This window comes from Mesoplodon densirostris, chromosome X (assembly GCF_025265405.1).
Source record: "Mesoplodon densirostris isolate mMesDen1 chromosome X, mMesDen1 primary haplotype, whole genome shotgun sequence".
NCBI classification, from domain to species: Eukaryota; Metazoa; Chordata; class Mammalia; order Artiodactyla; family Ziphiidae; genus Mesoplodon; species Mesoplodon densirostris.
In genome coordinates, this window is record NC_082681.1 from 129,484,184 (window position 1) to 129,505,650 (window position 21,467).

At 40.8% G+C, this 21,467-nt stretch overlaps 1 protein-coding gene across 4 annotated transcripts in view; it reads left to right on the forward strand.

Annotated features, from left to right (window-relative positions):
• The window catches only part of ARHGAP6 (Rho GTPase activating protein 6), a 490,717-nt gene that overhangs the window by 377,113 nt on the left and 92,137 nt on the right, over positions 1-21,467 (forward strand). The window contains exons 1-2 of one of the 4 annotated variants that reach the window (XM_060086694.1): positions 11,618-11,705; positions 11,815-11,890. The exons of 2 other annotated variants lie outside the window; for them this stretch is intronic. The gene's annotated coding sequence lies outside the window, so the exon portion shown is untranslated. Of the gene's footprint in view, positions 1-11,617; positions 11,891-21,467 lie in introns of those variants that run through there. One more of the 4 variants, XM_060086693.1, reaches the window with a different exon arrangement.

Genomic DNA, 21,467 nt, shown 5'->3' on the forward strand with positions numbered 1-21,467 from the left:
ATCTATAGAGACATAGAGTAGATTAGTGGTGGTCAAGGCCAGGGGTGAGAGGGTAATGGAGAGTGATTGCTAGTAGAGTTTCTTCTGGGGGTGATTAAAATATTCTGGAATTAGATAATGGTAATGGTTGCATATATCTGCATATATCTAAAAAACACTGAATCATATACTATAAAATGGTAAATTCTATGGTATGTAAATATTATCTTTAAAAAATTGCATCAGGACTTTGGGTATCTGGTCTGACATGTAAGAAGCTTGGAAGACACCACTCCACCTAACAAGTACAAGTCTGAACAAAGTGAAAAAACTCTGCTTAGATCCATTAGAGAAGGGAGGTCACAGCGCATACTGATGCCTCCAAAAATTGGAGAGACCAACAGGTGAATACAGAGAATCACAACTTACTGGAGCAGCAGTCTCCAAGGGAACCAGTGCTGGGGTAGGGAAACCTGAACTGTAATTGATGAATTGCTAGAGAGTCAGCGTGGACCACTCTGAGAGTTAAAATCCCCAGGGAAACCCAGTCATCAGGAGGCCTCCACACTTTTGCAAGTTTTACCTCTTGGATCTCTACCAGGTTCACAGATGTTGTGATCATCTATGCAGAAGATCTAAAATAATCGAAAAGGGCTTCCTTGGTGGTGCAGTGGTTAAGAATCTGCCTGCCAATGCAGGGGACACGGGTTTGAGCCCTGGTCCAGGAAGATCCCACATGCCGCAGAGCACCTAAGCCTGTGCGCCATAACTACTGAGCCTGCGCTCTAGAGCCTGCAAGCCACAACTACTGAGCCCACGTGCCACAACTACTGAAGCCCGCATGCATAGAGCCCGTGCTCCACAACAACAGAAGCCACCGCAATGAGAAGGCCACACACCACAACAAAGAGTAGCCCCCACTCACCACAACTAGAGAAAGCCCACAGAAGACCCAATGCAGCCAAATGAATAAATAAAATTAAAAATAAATAAATAAACAAAATAATCGACAAAAACCCTGGAACTAATAAGCAATTATAGCAAGGTTGTAGGACACAAGGTTAATATACAAAATCACTTTCCTATATACCAACAATACACAAGTAGAATTTGAAATTAATAGCACAATACCATTTGTATTAGCACCCCCCAAAAGGAAATACTTAGGTATAAATGTAACCAAATTTGTATACCATTTATGTGAGGGAAACTACAAAACTTTGATAAATAAAATCAAGGAAGAACTAAATAAATGGAGAGATAGCACATGTTCATGGATAGGAAGACTCACTATTGTGAAGATGTCAGTTCTTCTCAACTTGATCTACAGATTCAGGGGAATCCCAATCAAAATCCCAGCAAGTTATTTTGTGGACATTGTCAAACTAATTCTAAGGTTTCTGTGAGAAGGCAAAAGACCCAGAATAGCCAACACAATATTGAAAGAGAAGAACAAAGTTGGAGGACTAACACTACCTGACTTCATGACTTAGTATAAAATGGCAGTCATCAAGAGAGTGTGGTATTGGCAAGATAATAGGCAAATAGATCAATGGAACAGAATAGAGAGCCCAGAAATAGACCCACATAAATACAGGCAACTGATCTTTGCCACAAGAGCAAAGGCCATACAATGGAGCAAAGAGAGTCTCTTCAACAAATGGTGCTGGAACAAGTGGACATCCACAAACAAAAATTTGACTCTAGACATAGACCTTACACTCTTCACAAAAATTAACTCAAGGTGGATCACAGACCTAAATGTAAAATACAAAACTATAAAACTCCTAGAAGGTTAACACAGGAGAAAACCCATATGACCTTGGGTATGGTGATATAACACCAGAGGCATGATCCATGAAATAAATAACTGATAAGCTGGACTTCATTAAAATTAAAAACTCTGTTCAGTGAAAGACAATGTCAAGAGAATGAGAAAACAAATCACAGACTGGGAGAAAATATTTGCAAAAGACACATCTGATAAAAGATTGATGTCTAAAATATACAAAGATCTCTTAAGAGTCAACAATAAGAAAACAAACAACCCTATTAAAAAATAGCCAAAGACCGTAACAGACACTCTACGAAAGAAGATATACAGATGGCATATAAGCACGTGAAAAGGTGCTCCACATGATATGTGACCAGGGAAATAGAAGTTAAAACAACAAAGAGATACCACTACACACCTACTGTAGTAGCCCAAATCCAGAATACTGACAACACCAAGTGCTGATGAGGAGGATGTGGAGCAACAAGAACTCTCGTACATTGTTGGCGAGGACAGCTTGGCAGTTTCTACAAAACTAAGTATACTCTTACTATACAATTCAGCAATCACCCTCCTTGGTATTTACCCAAAGGAGCTGAAAACTTATAGCCACACAAAAACCTGCACATGGATGTTTATTCATAATTGCCAAAGCTTGGAAGCAACCAAGATGTCCTTCAGTCGTTGAATGGATAAATAAACAGTGGTGCATACAGATAACAGACTATTAGCACTAAAAGAAATGCACTATCAAGCTGTGAAAACACATGAAGGAAACTTCAATGCATAATAAAAGAAGCCAATCTGGAAAGACTAGGTACTGCATGATTCCAACTAGATGACATTCTGGAAAAGGCAAAACTATGGAGACAGTGAAAAGATCAGTGGTTGCCAGGGGCTGGAGGAAGAGAGACACGAATAGGTCGAGCACAGAGGATTTTTAGGGCAGTGAGACTACTCTGTACGATACTACAATTGTGAATACATGTCATTACACATTTGTTCAGACCAGTAGAACATACAACGCCAAGTGTGAATCCTAATGTAAACGATGGGCTTAGGATGGTTATCATATGTCAGTGTAGGTTTATCCATTGTAACAAATGTGCCACTCTGGTGGGGATGTTGGTAATGGGAGAGGCTATACATGAGTAGGGGCAGGAGGTATATGGGAGATCTCTGAACCTTCTGCTCAAGTTTTTTAGGAAACTGAAACTGCTCTAAGAAATCAAGTCTATTAAAAATGCACCCATGGGCTTCCCTGGTGGCGCAGTGGTTGAGTCTGCCTGCCAGTGCGGGGGACACGGGTTCGAGCCCTGGTCTGGGAGGATCCCACATGCCGTGGAGCGGCTGGGCTTATGAGCCACAGCTACTGAGCCTGCACGTCTGGAGCCTGTGCTCCGCAACAAGAGAGGCCGCGATGGTGAGAGGCCCACGCACCACGATGAAAAGTGGCCCCCGCTTGCCACAACTAGAGAAAGCCCTCGCACAGAAACAAAGACCCAACACAGCCAAAAATAGTAAATAAATAAAAATGCACCCATTAGTTATAACTCTCCAAGCCTGAGTAATTTACTATAATTTACTTTTTTAAACTTAATTTTCTGTATGTTTCATTGCTCAAAGGAAGCATTATTTTCCTTATATCAAAGCAAAACTATTTAGCCAGGTCTGTGAAACACTTTTTAATTTATCATTTTAAGCATAGTATATTGAAGAGAAAACATTTCTGGGGGCAAAAAGTCTGAAAAATGGCAACTAAAACATCAGCTCTGTGCCAGTAAGTGAAGATGGTTTGTTTATGTCATACCTGGCATTTTATGTCATCCTGCAAATTAGCTTCTCTCTGTTCAGTTGCCCCTTTTACACGTTTTGACACTTAATAGTAGAAGCCAGGAAGCAAGATTTTTTTTCATTTTTACTGGAAGTGATTTTAGCTACTTCGGAACAAATGTCCTAAATATAAATATTACCAGCTGGTCTTGTTGTTTCCACGCTAATGGACACAAATGGTTTTCAGTATAAACTCAGAGGTGTACTTTCCCAAAAGCTTTCTTTCAACCAACAAATATGCAAAAGCACAAGTGCTATTTCCTCTACGTACAATCTAGTGAGAGTGAAATGGCGCAAATGTAAAGAATCAAATAGATTTCCAATGTTATTAAATAAGTCAAGAAACTAGCTGAAAGGTGACGGGTGGGGTGGTGAGTGTGACGGTAACAGAGGAGGGAGGGGTCCTATGAAGCTAGAGTTTTCTGGGAAAATATCTGACATCTAAACAGTCCCAATCCTCCTCTTCCCTCCATAGTGAGACATCACAAGTTATTCCCTCCATGTCTAAAGTGTCTAGGTCATTTGGCGCCTCAAAAGAAACATAAAGGAAAAATATGCTATTGAGCAATCTCTATAGACTCATCTGCTCATACATATGTACATGTCGCAATGGTAGCCGTAAAAAGATGTGGTTCCTTTGAAACTCTGTCGTTTCCTGTGCTACATGTCTGGTGATTTGTTTTCGGTGGGTCCAGGACAGGATCAACAGACCTTTTCTGTGAAGAGCCAGGTCGTAAATATTATAGGCGTTAGGAGTCATACGTCTCTAGTGCAACCACTCAACTCTGCCATTGTATCAGGACACAGCCCTAGACAAGGTGGAAATGAATGGGCCTTGGCTGGGCTCTAGTTTACAAAAACAAGCAGGGGCTGGATATGGCCAGGGCTGTAGTCTGTGCACCTGTGCTCTAGATCAACAGTTGCCACCTCAAGGTCAAGTCATGCCTCAATAGATGTTAGAAGTAATTTCTTATTGATAATGGATAATTTAGAGACTTCAGAATTTTATTTTGTAAGAGAACTAAATGAGAGAGGATTTGAGATGAGCCTAGAGACACCTTACACAGTCGTTCTGATGTACTCTTTGAGTCATACCCTGCCATACCTTGAGAGAAAGGCTTGGTACTCATATCGAGGTAAGGTTAAGACCCCACACTCTGGGGTTAAGGTCCATATGAGTTTGAATCCCAGCTCTGTCACTTACAATCTGTTTCCTTGGACAGGTTATCTCCTAGGGCTTAATTTCTTTCTTTATCTGTGAAATGGGTACATATTAAGATACCTTACCTCATAAAATTGTTTACTGATTAAAGCAGGGAGTACATAATTAGGGCTAGGAATAATGATGGGTACATATTTACATCCATAAGAAATGTTAGTTATTAGTCACCTATCTAAATCCCCTGGAATGCTGAGTCTAACCATTTTTATGCATAAAGTGTTTATCTATGTTTATTAGCACACACTTCCTTGTCCCATTAATATTAACTGGTGGTATGGAAATCAATCAAAATGAAGACTCATTAGAATAAATAGGTTCAATATTTTAAAAAAATCACAGTATCATATTACTTTTCCTTGTAGCCATTTTCCAAATTGTCTTCATATTGCCACATTAATTAATCATTGTTTGGAACACGTTTTTATGAATTCCATGACTTCCTCGCCAAAGTTTTATCCTGCCATATGCTTTACTCACCACAAAATTGTGTGTATGTTTTGTGGGGGTGGGGGTGTGTGTGTCAAAATCTGGGTCTAGGAGAGTGTGTGTGTAGCACATGTCTCATTCATCATGCATATTACATGCATCGCTCCATCCTCCCCACAGGGCTATTTTTTTAAATTAAAGTATAGTTGCTGTACAATATTATATGTTACAGGTGTACAATATAGTGGTTCACAATTTTAAAGGTTATACTCCATTTATAGTTAATTATAAAATATTGGCTATATTCCTCGTGTTGTATAATACAGCCTTGTAGCTTATTTTATACCTAATAGTTTGTACCTCTTACTCCCCTACCCCTGTATTGCCCCTCCCCCATTCCCTCTCCCCACTGGTAACTGCTAGTTTGTTCTCTACATCTCCCACAGGACTCTTTTTGCGGTATGCGGGCCTCCCACTGCCGCGGCCTCTCCCGCTGCGGAGCACAGGCTCCGGACGCGCAGGCCCAGCGGCCGTGGCCCACGGGCCCAGCCGCTCCGCGGCACGCGGGATCCCTCCCGGACCGGGGCACGAACCCGCGCCCCCCGCATCGGCAGGCGGACCCCCAACCACTGCGCCACCAGGGAAGCCCCACAGGACTCTTTTTATCTCCACTTTACAGAGCAGGTAACTGAGGCTTAGAATGGTTAGATACTCACATGGCTAGTTGTGGACTTAGGTGGAATTCAAACCCAGGTGGTAGGGCCACAGAAACTGCCCTGCAACCACTGTGCTGTAACACCGCATCCCATTTGAAGGAAACAGCCGCAAATGAGCAGATGAGACCCACTTATCACACCATCCCAAAGACTGTGGTCATTTAACTGCGCTACGGTTAGAAATATTCCCCATCACATCCATGGCAGAAATCATAGAAAGTGGCATCTGGATCAAGCCTGTGCAAGTGAAAAACAGTTTCAAATTATGGACGTACAAATTAGGGGATTTAATTCTTAATAGGTAGAATTATTAGATTTTATTTCTGCTGCTCCTGAAAGAGAAGGGGAAAGGATCAGAATCTACGCTTGGTGTCAGAGAAATCTGGCAGGGTCAGTAAATAGAGGAATAGATAGACAGTGCACCTTTCACGTGGGAGTATGGTGGGATGTGAGAAGGGAGGAATGGAGACAGGAGCGAGAGAGGCAAAGGTGCATGGCACATGCTTAGTGGAATTTGGAGAAAAGTAATGCCTTATGGAAAAAGTGCAAGGAATTTGCCACCCCTGATGATTTCCTTAATTCCAGGTCATTACAGTGGTTCTTATCCTGGACTGCATATTAGAATCCCCTGGAGAGCTTTGTAAAGCTGCCAATGCCTAAGCCCCAACCCTGAAGAGTCTTACTGGTTTGGTCTATATCCGCACTGTCCAGTACAATAGCCAGTAGCCACAGTGGCTACTTACATTTAAATCAATGAAGATTAAATAAAATTAAAAATTCAGTGACTGTTTTGCTAGCCCCATCTCAAGTGCTCATTAGCATGGGTGGCTGGTGGCCAGCATATCGGACTGTACAAAAATTTCCATAATCGCAGAAAGGTCTATTGGACCTCGTTGTTCTGGAGGGGGTCACGGGCATGAGAATTTTTTAAAACCGCACCAAGTAATTCTTTTCTTTTTTTAATTGAGGTATGCACTGAGTAATTCTAATGCACAACCAGGATAGAGAACGGCTGGTCCTTGTAGACTTTGTTCTAAAATTTATCACCACCTGCATCTGAACTGATTTTGCTTTTGAAGCAACTATTCCAAGGATATTATTAAAACTAGACGTTTTTTCTGCAGTCAAGTAATGTAGAGGCATATACTTTTATTTAAAACAGCTTGCTTGCTCATTTGCTATAGGAGTAAAGATTTAGGTGAGTTAACTACCAACCTTCGATTGAAAATGTGTAAGTTGCCTTTTCCCACTTAGGTTGAAGTATTACAACAATTCATGCCGATTTTGAACTACCTGTTGAAGGAGTTTAATAAGATAAATTATCTTAAACTGAAGCTGAAAGTTATATTGTCAACATCTCACATCTTGGGCAATAGATTAGAGGTGACTGATGTTTATGCATTTGGTGATAGTCAAAATTAAATAGTTAAGGTAATAAGTGGATTAAGTCTAATGTAAGTTTTAGGAAGTTGTTTTCCTTTCCTATTAGAGAGGAACCTCAATGAGGGGAGACTTTTGCAAACTGTTAAGTGCAATTGATGAAACAAAACGTTGTCAAACGTAGCATTGAAATGAGAAAGTGGAAAGGAATTCACTTTGGTGTTTTTTGTTATTGTTGCCTATTTTGTTTTGCCTAAGAGTTTTCAGTACAGATTTTTCCGTCTTCTAAATATGATATTCATCTTTCCTTAAGGTTTGCTTTACTTCCTGCTTATTTGTAAATATCTAATTTGGGGTTGAGTTCTCCAATTTGGGGTAACATTTCTTCAGTATCCCTGTATCTTTTAGATAATCTTGTTCTAAAATCCATTTCTTATTTAATGAGCAGTGAATCTGCTCACATCTGAATAAATTACCTGCTCTTCAGAGAGTTTACCTGACATCTTACCCATAATGAGTGTCCTCTCATCTGAGTGTCCTTCTTGGGTGAAACCTGCAGTATCCATCCTTATAGTAGCTTTCCTGGCAATGTGGGTAGAAGGAACAGCCTACACAAGAAGTGCCATCCTCTGCATCATATTGAAACCAGTGATGTCACACCCATATATCTCTATGAGAATCAGAAGAAAATGATCTTTTCTAGGTCTACCCTCCCCAACACATAAAATGAGATACGAACATCTCACTATACCCCTGAAGGTATTTCTCCAAGTATAATACTGGATCTGACTCTCTGGGCATCCAGATTTATTGGACAAACTGAAGGGCTCTCATAAAGAAAGCATCCCTGTAGGGCTTCCCTGGTGGCGCGGTGGTTGGGAGTCCGTCTGCCGATGCAGGGGACACGGGTTCGTGCCCCGGTCCGGGAGGATCCCACATGCCGCAGAGCGGCTGGGCCCGTGAGCCATGGCCGCTGGGCCTGCGCGTCCGGAGCCTGTGCTCCGCAACGGGAGAGGCCGCGACAGTGAGAGGCCCGCGTACCGCAAAAAATAAAAAAATAAAAAAGCATCCCTGTAGACCTACCTCTACGTTTACGTCCTCTTGCGCTCCCCTTCCCATCTGTTCTGCAACACGCTGCATCATTCATCTTTCCTAAAACACCCCTTTCATTGTGTCACACCTCTACCCAAAAACTTAGCATGCATATTCCTACTTGTAAAGGGTATGACACTTGGGAGGTTTCCTAAAATGACTATTTCTCTTTCTTTCAAACAAACACCAGTGCCCTGACCCTTGCTCCCGGAGGTGACTGCCCATCAGCTTTCTGTTTGTTTCCTCCTGCTTCCCTACCTCTATTTGTGCACGTCTCTGTGCCTCTGCTCCGTAAAGGCTCTGGGGACTCAGCTGCCCTCCATGCATTTACCAGCTTTCTCCCAGTTACAGAGAGGCCTTCCAATTCTTGTTGGGTGCTCTGTGTCCTACTTACTTTGCACACGTGTCTTCCAAGGGACTCATTGAAGAAAATGTCATTGGCATGCTGTGATACAGCCTAAGGGTTAAACCTATGGCATTTGGAAACAGTTTACAGTTACCTAATACTTGGCTTTGATGGTAGATATTTAGATCTAAAGGATCTAAAAGTTACTTTCTCTGCAAGTGGGTTACAGTAGTATTAGGAGGATACTAGAACTTAGACCAAAGTCAAGTGCTGGAGGCGGGGACAGGACAGATAGCTATGGTTAGGGAAGCAAATGACAGCCGGGAAGAGAATACAGAATCGTCCTTCTGTGCTTTTACTTGTCACCTCACCTCTGAAAGTTCTGAACGATACAAAAGTAGAGCCTGATAATTAAACTAAAAGATCAGATTTTCACTGCAGTCTGTACAGTATCAGAAGGATTGAAATGTCCTTAACAAGTTTTCACTTTTTTTTATGTACAATCAGAAAAAATAGCAACACCTCAAGTGCCAATTCTATGGTACCGGTCAAAAGAGGGTAATGGGACCAACAAAAGTTTTATCAGTAATAAATGTGATCTAGATGAAATTTCACTCTGCCATTTTATCAGATTAAGTCATAATTCTGAAAGAGAAAAGCATCACCTATTTCTAAATACTGACTATATATTATTTAAAACCTGGAGGATGTCATTAAACATATATTTATCCTCTTGTTCATAAAAGAGTTTCTACATGTTCTGCAAAATGACCTATAAAGAATAGTTTTTATTTTATCATCTGGTTGAGCAGCTACTCTCTTTCCACGTGAAAACGTAGAAAGTGAAGGAATGACCTGCCATGTCATTCAGTGGGGAGAAGTACACGAGAGGTCCCAGGGGTAGGACTCCAGATTCAAACCATTTAGAACTGTGATCTGTGTGCACAAAAGAAGTTAAGGGAGGTGAGGTTGACTGCCATATCATGTACATCCCCAAATCTCACCATACAGTTTGTTACTCACTCATATTTTCATAGTGTCTACGATTGGTGGCACAGCTGTGTTCCAAACCAGGATTCAAGGACCCAGGCTGTTTTATCCTGTGGCTCCACTACCTTCAACACAAGAAGATGTTGATTTGGTTATTCACTGCCTCATAACAAACCACCCCAACCTTGGTGGCTTAAAACAACCACCGTTTTATTTGCCAACGGTTCTGCAATCTGACCTGGGCTCAGCTGGACACTTCTGCTGGCCTTGACAGTGGTCGCTTATAAGGCTTCACTCCACTGGGAAGTTGTCTGGGAGCTGAGACACTGGGACAGCTAAGCTCTTCTCACTCTTCATGTGGCCTCTCCACGTGGTCTGTCCAGTATAGTAGCCACAGTTATGACGCGGTGGTTCAAGGGTCCCAAGAATGGAAAAGCAGAAATTGTCAGGCCTTCTTAAGTCTTAGGTCCAGAATTACCTCACCATCGTTTCTGCCAGATTTGATTGGCTAAAACAGATCACAGAGCCAGTCAGGAATGAAGAGCAGGGGACACTAGGGCATGAATATTGAGAGGTGTGGTCCATGCCTGGGAGTACCACATGTGGCTCTGAGAGGTGTTGTCTCCAGGTTTTTATCAATTTCATGTGAAATATTATATTAAATAACTTTAATTGAGGGTTTAAATTCCATAAATGAGTATCCAGATTACATGAACCATATTGATTATCTGCTGGAATGATGACTCTTTTCAGCATCTGAGTTTTGGGGATAGTGGAGGCGAAGGTATATGCCGTAACAGGAAAATTTTTACTCTGAATTTCTCTTTAAGTGTAATTGTTCTAGTAAAGAAAACCATCTGACGTATTTTATTGTTTTTAAATTCTTTCCTCTTACTAAATACCAGCAGCAACAGAAGCTATGTGTGGCTTACATCAAGAGATGATTCACCTCACAGAATCCTAGTAAAAAAAATGGACCGAGTCCCTAAATTTTGAGTCAGTAAGGTCTTCCATGAAATCATTTCTCAGTCTGTCAATTATAATCACAGTGGTTCTTTTGTTGGAATTCACTTGAGTCCACAAGAGGACTATAACTTCATATTGACTGGAAAACAAAGATGTCTTTTTGAGTTAGTTTTGGTTCAGCGCCATGTGGAACACATGGAGATCAAGGTAATTAGTGGTCAGGATATGTTTTAAATCTTTCCTTTTCTCTCCGCTCTTCATGACTATCTCCCCACCACCTCCACCGGTAACCTGCACCCTCTTAAACATGGCCACGTGGTTACACCCACTCTGACCTCTATACCCTCTGTTCAGGAAATGAACAATTTCTCAAGGACTATTGTTCCACAAAGAGCGTAAGATTCAGAGCATGGGCTGTACTTGAGAATAAAGGAGAATGAAACCGTTTTGTTTTTTAATGGTTTTTTCTAGTGTTAGAAAAAGGAAGAAGGCGGTGTTTTTAAAATGTAATTTTTAAGAATTGAGAATTTATCCTAAACAAAGAAAGCACCCTATGTGCTTTATCATGCTCTCAGGGGTTTTACCCAAGACTTCCGTCCTTCTTTGGTTGATTCCTAATAAGGACAGTTTACACAGTTACAATCCAATTACCATGTGTAGATCCCTGTGGAAAAGGGGATTTTTTTTTGAAGAGGAATCCTTTTGGAACTCCAGAATATCTCTTCAATATAGTCCTATGAAAATAAAAAGCAGGAAATCCAGTTTCAATTTCTCTGCCTTCTTTTTGTCCCTCCCCCTTAGCACTGCCTTTCTCACACACACACACACACACACACACACACACACACTCACATGCTCACTCACTCAGCGGCACAGCCTGCCTCTGTTCTGAAGGGACAGGAACTTCTCAATGGTCCGATGAAAAGATTGCATTTTTTTGGCCCCAAGACTCATGGTAGCGGAGGTCTCTGGCAACAGAAGGTATCGTGGGAGTCACAGCTATGCCAGCTGGGCCATTTCTCAGACACTCGTTGCAATCTGCCATTTCAGGATGCAGTTTTCACCAAAAAAAATAATTTTTTTCAAGCAGACTCAAGTTCCTACTACAAGCTTAGTTCAGTGAAATTAGAGAGGACAGCAAAGACACAGCTGAATATAATTCATGGGTAAGCAATGTAAATATCTATACTTCTATTTCTTTTCCAGATTACTGTGATAAAATGTTGTGATTGTTCCGCCTTTGTCTTGTGATGTGGGAAGAAAAGTGGATTGATCAGTGTCTGAGATGTGTGACAGCTAAGTACTGTCTGTGCCAATAGAGATTTATGAGAACGTTATTTTTAGACTGAATGACAATGTTGGAGCAGCTGGAAATGAGCAACCTGGACCAGGAAGCAGCATGCCGTGATGAAACGGAACTGGGCTGATTTCTCCAAAGATTCAATGCAGGCTGTTTTTCAGGTCTGAAAGGGTAAAGTGGCTTATCTTCCCCTCTAGACTTCTTGAACTCGGGGCAACATTTTAGTTGCCGTGGCTCTGATAAATATGGGCTTTGGAGAACAGCTCAGATATTAGATAAGGCTAATCATAAACCGAACGTGCTCTGCTTTAAAAAAGAGGAAAACCTTAAGCTTCTGGATTTTTAAATCATCTGGTTTACCCTATTATAAGGTTATGTCTCAGAATGAAAAGACTCGGTGGTGGAAAAGGCAGGATGTGACCCTTACCACCCAGATCCCACTCTGCTACTGCAGAGTCACCTAACTTCTTTGGATTTTGCTTTGCTCCTTTGTAAAGGTAGGGGTTGGATTGACTTATCAGGAGAAGGGTTGAAATACCTATGATAGTTACCGTCTAGATTCTGGAACCTGCAGCCATGCTTCAAATTCTAATTCTGCCATTTACTAGGTGTGTGATCTTGACAAGTCACTTAAGATTTCCTCATCTGAAATATGGGGGTAATAATGGTAACATAGTCCTTAGAGTCGCTGCAAGAACTACATGAGTTAATATAAATAAAGGACCTAGAACAGTAGCTAGCAGAGTAGTTAGCAATTATCTCCAAGGTCTAGTCTGTCTCTGGAGGTCTGTCGTTCTCATTTCAGTGAACTAAGTTTAATTATAGAAAGACAAGCAAAACTATCAGCTGCTAGAGCTGTCATTGAGAAGTTTCTAATTCTTGTAAGTGTTTCCCTTTTCCACACTCTTGGGATCTGTGCAGGCTCTTTTACCTCTTCCCCATCCAACAGTCAAGTGAAGCATAAAACTCAAAATTAAATTGGTGGCTGGTAGACAAGTCCACAGTTCAACTAGGGGTACACAGAAATGAAATTTGCCTTTTGTTCTGACGTTTTTGCCTTTGGGAACTTTGAATATGTGGCTCTTTTCCCGTCTATGCCAACCACTGGAAAGGTTCTTTCCACTGGAAACAAGATGTGTGTGACGAGTGATGTCTGGGTTTTTTTGGTGTTGTTTTTTGTTTTTTGAGTGGTGGTAGCACAGCACTGGGTTTGACAATGTTCATTTCTACTTTGGTTTATCAATAATCCAGATAAATAGGCCATTTGCAGATAACCACTTTTATTTTGCCCTAGCTTTTACATACTTTACAATATCCCCAAGTCTTACTGTGTCATGTGATCTCTTTACAGGTTCTTTGGGGTGTTGCCCAGAGAAACAAAATCTTAGGAGAGGAGGAAAACGTTGATCCCAAAGACAAATCCTAATCATAGATGTGCCTTTACTTTTAGTCTAGTACAGGGGTCAGCAAACTTTTTCTATAGAGCCAGATAGTAAATATTTTCACCTTTACAGGCCAGACAGTCTCTGGTACAACCACTCAACTCCTCCACTGTAGCATGAAAGCAGTCATAGACAATACCTAAAGAAATGGTTGTGGCAATATGCCAATAAAACTTTATTTACAAAAACAATCAGTAGATGGGATTTGGCTCACAGGCAGTAGTTTACCAAGCCCTGGCTTGTCATCATCCCCATTTCATAGATTAGGAAAACAAAGCATGGGGAGAGAAAATAAGCTTGCTAAAAGCCACATGGCTGGAAAGTGGCAGAACTGGGATTCAAGCCCAGGCAGCCTAGCTTGCCAACCTTTGCTTTTAGCCACTGCCCCAAGCTGCCCCCGTGTCAACTCACCCCTGCCTGGGATGCTCATCTCCTGAAATCTGCCTGTCTCATTACCTCACCTCCATAAGAGTTTCTTCAAATATCACATTCACAGTAAGGTTGCCCTGGAAACCCTCCCAGCACTCCTGCTTCCCCTCACACTCATCTACCTTCTCTTTTTCTCTAGGCCTTATCACCTTGTAACTTGCTGTGTAATTTACTCATTTATTATGTTTGTTTCTTATCAGTTTCCCCTACTGGCCTAGACACTCCTGGAGGGCAGGGCTCTTTGTTTTGTTCACCAATAAATCCACGGTATGTAGAATAGTGCCTGGCTTGTAGAAGGTGCCGATTAAATATTTGTTGAATGAGTGAGGCGCATTTTTCCATCATGTTACTCTAACATATTTTGGTACCCCTTATGTAGCAATCGATAGCAAATATACTAAGGCAAAAGGTTAAAATGGACTGCTATACCAACCAAACGTTCAGACTTTTCTAAAATTTCTGCTTTTAAAAAAAAGGACCAGAATAGATAAATAAAACAAAAACTATATACAATATAGAAGTATTAAATCTTCCTAAAGATCTGTTGAGAAGAAGTGCTTGAAGAATCAAGAGAAGAATTAGCAAATGTTATTTTGTTGAGTTCATAAAGGAATAACCTCTTTTAAGAGTCCAAACAGGGGTGTGACAGCTATGCAGATACCCTCGGCTTTGCCCAGAAGCTTATGAGGAAAGGAGTTCCTTGTCATTGGAGATGTGTTTACCTTGGAATTACAAAGAACTAGGCAGCCCTTTTCAGACATGTTGGTTGTGAGCCTGGTATTTAAACTTATGCCATGCTTCAGCAATTATTAATTATTAATAAATGACAGCTGGCCACAGTAGAAAACAAAAGAAATTCAGCCCCTGGCATGGTTTATCTAAATGGCATGCCATTTTTCAGACCTTAACTTACTGATCTGGTCTTTGCTTCTGCTTCTCACCTATATGGAACCACAATCCAGCTGGATGGCTTGTAAACACGTAGAACAGGCATCTTACGCATAGTGGAACCATTTATTCATGAATTCAACACACATTTCTTAAGAGTTTTTGGTGTCACTAAAACTGCCAGGTTTAAAAAGGGGACGCAAATTTAGAGGAATGATGATTAAAATTAATTATAACTTTACCACATATTCAGGGCTTGCTGGGAGCTAATAAGCACCCTGCAAGAAATTCACTTGCATTGTCTCATACCACCACTACAAACCTGGGAGTTAAGTCTTTTTCTTTGCTCCATCTTATTGGTGAGAAAACTGAGGCTTGGAGATAATCTGAATCTTGCCAAAGAGCTCATAGCTATTTGAATCCAAGTCTTTACTACCATACCAGTGGGCCTCAATCTTTATTGTGCAAAGATAAGAATCACCCGAGGATTCCGGTTTATGATGAAGGTACTTGGGCCCCGTTCCTTGTGACCCTAGTTCCCTAAATCTGCCTTAGAGCCCAGAAACCTGCACGTTTACAACGATTGTCTGCAGGCCATATTGTGAGCAGCCTTGCATCACTTCTTGTTGGCTCACTGGACCTTGGGAAGTTTATAGTGGTATGAGGTTAAAGAGATGCTGCAATTAGAGATTAGTTTCAAGGACATAATAAAACAATGTGGTGTAGACCAAAGCCAAAAGTATTTCAATCAAGTTTATTTCATGGGAAAAATCAAGTCTGTTTGTAAAGATGTAATTTAGCTCAAAAGAATGACCTTTCTGAATAAATCACAGATATTAGATGGTTGGCTTTTCAGTTTGCCTTTTGCTTCTTTTTTTTTTCTAAATGTGGAGACATATACTTCTGGTGGGAAGGAAATCTCTTTAGTTAATGCTTTCGGTGAGTTGTTCTCCAGTTAATCAAGATTCTATTGTATTGAGGCTCTCTTTGTGTGCCTCTTTTAAATTGGTTTGTGTTGTTTGTGCTTCTTAATGCTAGTTCTAAATAATTTCTATGATTCTGCTTATTTATTTCCATAATATACAGAATAATACATGTATAATATACATAATCATGCATAGCACGCATAAGAGTATATAGTGCATGGTGCATGCCTTTGATGATAAACAAAACTCATATGAGTGTTAATGTCTTCTGACACCATCATTTTGAGGAGATTGTGTGTAATTTGGGCCTAACAGCAGACCCAACTTACGCTATGCCAGGTTTTCTCGATCTCTGCATTGTGGACATTTGGAGGCAGGTAGTTCTTTATTGCAGGCACAGGGGGCTGTCCTATGTATTGTAGGATGTTGAGCAGATCCCTGATGTCTACTCACTAGTTGCCAGTAGGAAACCCCACCCTAGAGTCATGATAGCCAAAAATGTTTCCAGACATTGCCAATGTCCCCTGAGAGGGCAAAATCACCCCCAAGAACCACTGTGCTATATCCTTTTGTATCATATTGTTACCTTTTATTAATGCTGTCCCAAGCCGCTATGGAGAACGGTATGGAGGTTCCTTAAAAAACTACAAATAGAACTACCATATGACCCAGCAATCCCACTACTGGGCATATACCCTGAGAAAACCATAATTCAAAAAGAGACATGTACCAAAATGTTCATAGCAGCCCTATTTACAATAGCCCAGAGATGGAAACAACCTAAGTGTCCATCATCCGATGAATGGATAAAGAAGATGTGGCACATATATACAATGGAATATTACTCAGCCATAAAAAGAAATGAAATTGAGCTATTTGTAATGAGGTGGATAGACCTAGAGTCTGTCATACAGAGTGAAGTAAGTCAGAAAGAGAAAGACAAGTACTGTATGCTAACACATATATATGGAATTTAAGAAAAAAAATGTCATGAAGAACATAGGGGTAAGACAGGAATAAAGACACAGACCTACTAGAGAATGGACTTGAGGATATGGGGAGGGGGAAGGGTAAGCTGTGACAAAGTGAAAGAGCGGCATGGACATATATACACTACCAAACGTAAGGTAGATAGCTAGTGGGAAGCAGCCGCATAGCACAGGGAGATCAGCTCGGTGCTTTGTGACCGCCTGGAGGGGTGGGATAGGGAGGGTGGGAGGGAGACGCAAAAGGGAGGGGATATGGAAACATATGTATATGTATAACTGATTAAATTTGTTATAAGGCAAAAAAATTTTTAAAAATTAAAAAAAAAGCAATTATTTTATATTAATGCTGTCCCATAGTACCCGAAAATAAAAAGGATATTTTTATAACTCTCAAGGGCTTTTGTCTATCCAGAAACATTGGGCCACTTTCAACCTCACATTTATAAAATTGAAACAAATTAGAAATCATCCACTTTCAATCTAAAAAAAAAAAGTCCTATGACAACCACTCAAAAACTGGATCCAGAGAGCCTTAAAATGAGTCATCCATTTATGAGATAAACAGTCAGCAAAGAAAAATGCTGGACTGGAATGTGCATTTGAGAATTGAGGAACAGCCAGAAACACATCCTAGGCTGCGCTGGTGGGCTTTGGCGTGCTTCTGGGTGCTTGTTTATTACTTCGTGGCCCATGTGGGTCACAGGGCAGCATTGACCTTTGTGTTTGTGTCTTCCTGCTCATAAGAGATCTGATATATGAGTGTGATAGATTCATTATTCCTCAGGTCCGATATTTTTACGCATATTTTCTGCCCTCATATACTGGCATTTTGGGGCTCATCAGCAGGCTCTGTTTCAAAACACTGTTTCTTAGCAGTTTATTCAAATCCAGAAGACATTTTCCCTCATAGATACGATATTACCTGAGTTGGTTAGTTTCCAATTTCTTATTGAACTCATGATGTACGTGATTCACGTAGTCCCTAGACTGACAAATATTTATTGCTTGTGAATTATTTATTCTTCAGTGATAATTAATTGCCAGGTACTATCTTGGATACTGGGGACACCCAGGTCAGTAAACCAGACAAGGTTCTTGCCCTCATGAATCTAGCTGATGTATGTAGCTCATGATGCAGAGTGCTAGGGACTGGGTCTCTGCCACATGGTAGTAGATGCTAAATAAATATGTGTAGGGTCCCAAATGATCCCAATCTCTTTATATCAAGGGTCGGCAAACTGCAGCCAGTGGGCCAAATCCAGCCTGCTGCCTGTTTTTGTATGACCTACGTGCCTAGAATGGTTATTACATTCTTAAATGGTTGAAAAAAAAGAATAATATTTTGTGACTTGAAAATTAGATGAGATTAGAATTTTAGTGTCTGTGAGTAAAATTTTATCGGAGCTTTTGTTTACATGTGGTTTATGGCTGCCTCTGTGCTACACTGGCAGAAGTGGGTAGCTGTGACAAAGACTATGTGAACCACAAGCCTGAAATATTTACTATGTATAACTTTCTAAAATTCTATTTAGTGGTGAAAGTGCTTTCAAAATTCCAATCTTGGAACCTCTCCAGTTCAAACCATTGGTGGTGGTACCTGTAGTATGAAGCAGTAGTGTAGCACGAGGAAAGAGGGAGATAAAACTCTGATGGGAGGTCAAGACCTACTTTCTTAAGTGTCTGGGTGCTTATCCTCATCTGAACTCAGTCCCCTTGACCTTCCCCAACCTTCTCCTCTAATGCTGTCTCCTACTGCTTCTCTGTTACATTTCCTATTGCTGATGTAACAAATTACCATAAACTTAAAACATCAGAAATTTAATGTGTTACAGTTCTGGAGGTCAGTCTCACTCAGCTAAAATCAAAGGCTGCATTCCTCTGGAGGCTCTGGGGGAGAATGTGTGCCTTGCTTTTTCCAGCTTTTGGAAGCTGCCTGCATTTCTTGGCTTATGGCTCCTTCCTCCGTCTTTAAAGCTGTCAGCCTAGTATCCTCAAATCAATCTCTCTCTCTCTCTCTCCACACACACACACACACACACACACACACACACACACACACACACACACCTCTGCCTCTCTCTGGTAAGGACTCTTACAATTAGGTTGGACTCGTCTGGATAATCCAGAATAACCTCCCTATCTCAGGATCCTTTAACTTAATCCCATCTGCAAAGTCCCTTTTGCCAGGTAAGGTAACCTATTCACAGGTTCTAGGAATTAAGACGTGGCCATCTTATTGTTCCGTCTACCACACCTTCTATCCAGTATCTCCACACTATACTTCTCTCTACCTCTGCAGAACAACATGCAGGCTGAAGGGCATCTCTCAAGCCTTGTATCCGCCAGCCTGGATATTGTAGTGGCTAAGAGGATAGGCTTTAGACTCTGAGTGTCTGCTTCAAGTCATTTGTTGTTGTTGTTGTTGTTCAATAAAAGAAAGCAGATCATGCTTACTCCTGAGTGTCATAAAGCTCACATTTTGTTTCAAAAAGTAACATCTTGTGGTAAAATTGCATCTTTCTTTGGTGGTGAACTTCTTGAATTTTCTAGGAACGGCAGACTTACTACAACCCAACCTGAATCTGATCAACCCTTGAGTGCAGTGGTTCTCAATCCTGGCTGCATGGGTCAGTCAATCAGGAAACCAAAAAAAAAAAAAAAAAAAAACGGGTGCTCAACTGCAGAGCAGACCCCTGCCTCAAAACCTTTGCGAGGTCATTAGTCTAATCTCTTTCTTTGCTCATATTTGACAATTTTCGTAATATAAAGGCAAACATATTTTACGCACAGAAACACTGTGACCCCTAGGAATTCTAGAAAGAGGCAACTGAGGAGATGTGGAAACCTCATGGATTTGCTCGATGACTCCTCACAAGTCTGGTCTGTGTGGTTCCCACGGGTGCCGCATCTGGGGACTCTGTCCTCAGCTGTGGCAACCTGAAGGGAGAGGTGAGAAGGCGGGAGAGAAACAGGCTGATTTTAGATTTTAGACTTCTAGGTACTTCATTGCGAATACTCTGATTTGAACCTTGGGATAATTTGGATAAATCTTGGGTGAATGTTTTGAGAAAGGGCTCTTTAAACAAATTAATTTTAAAAGATGATGTGGACTGAAATTAGGAATGTGGATGCATTCGACCAAGTAACTTATTGGGAGCCAACACTAAATTATCACGCCTTAAAAAGCAATACAACTGTAGTTTTAAGACATGTTTGCAGAGTTTCCCAGCCATTGTGTTGTGATATTTCCTTGACTGTATGTGCGCTTGGCTCTGAAATTAGGCCTCTTGATTCTCAAAATGTCTATATTGCATTAAGGATAAAAATAAAAATGAAGAACACTGTTCTATGTCATTTAGGGCAGTCACTGATACCTCCTGACTTTATCCCAAGATACTCTGAAGGAATATGGTTTTAACCTGTCAGTTCATTGTGTTAATTTTATAATTTCCCAAAAATGGACCTCACATATTTCCAACTTTAAAAAACATGTTGAAATCGCATGTGCTTAATCTGAAAAAAATCATTAAAATTCACAAGGGTAGAAGTATAGATTGGGAGCGGTGAGAAAATTGGGACATAGGGGAAGATGCAGATTATCTGATGTATTCATGACTGCTGATTGGCAGGTGGCAAAAGACAGTGAGATGGTGGAGGGTGGAGGGTGATGAACTGGAGTGGCCCACACAGACTTTTCCAGGTTTGTATGAACACTTCAGGCTTCAGTTATTCAAGTTTGTGGTATAAAATGGATTATGAAGCAACTTGGTCCATTACCCATAATCAAAAATGTAACTGATATTTTTTAAGATGCCACACATTTGATAATAGGTAGCTTTGGATATATCTTTGAAGTCCCTATGTGTTAATTATTTGATGACCTTCTCTCCCAAGAAAATTGTTTTTTCAGCCATGTGCTAAGGATGGGTTTAAGAACCATTTGGCTCTGGGGACAGTATTACCTCCTTTGTGAAGTGACTCTTCCAAAGCCTGATCAATGCAGCTGCCCTGCTTTCAAGAAAGCGCCACACTCTTTTCTCTTTCTGGGATTTGGCTGTAGCCTTCTCCTGAGCCATCAGCTGCTATAAGAACTAAAGTCTTAGGAGACAACAACTCCATAAATTCAAGTCATTACAAATAGACCAAGCCTTTTCTCTCTTTTGGCTGATAATTCCAAATTTCCCAAAGAATTTAAAAAGTCTACGAAGTTAAGAGTCATGGGCTATGATGTATAACAGAATCAGAGAAATTTAAAGCATCACACTTCACTTTTTTATTATGCTAAGTGTAGTCATTTGTCAACAGTTTCCAGAACTATGTATTACTTGATTGCATTGGGAGAAGAAAATGAAGGCTCAAGAAAGATGTATACTGGCCTGATTCTATTTTGCCAGATTTGGTAATGTGTTTTATTTATTTCTTTCTTAGAGATAAAATATCACTTTCAAAATGTCAAATTTGAACATCTTTCTTCTCCCTTCTGCCCTTCCTCATCTTGGTGATTTAGTGTACCATCCCCCCAGTTGCTCAAGCCTGAAATGTTTAAGTCATCCTAGATTACTCCTTTCCCTACCGTCCACTACATACAGTTTGTCCCCAAGCATCTCTGTGGTTCTAAGTATCTCCCTATCTGTTCAAATTTGAATCAGCATCATACCTAGCCCAGTGTCTCTTCTGATCTCTGCATCTTTGGCTTGCGCCCTCCCTCAATTCCCTTAGAAATGTGTTTCCAGTCATCTTTCCCATATGCAAATCTGATCATGTTCCTC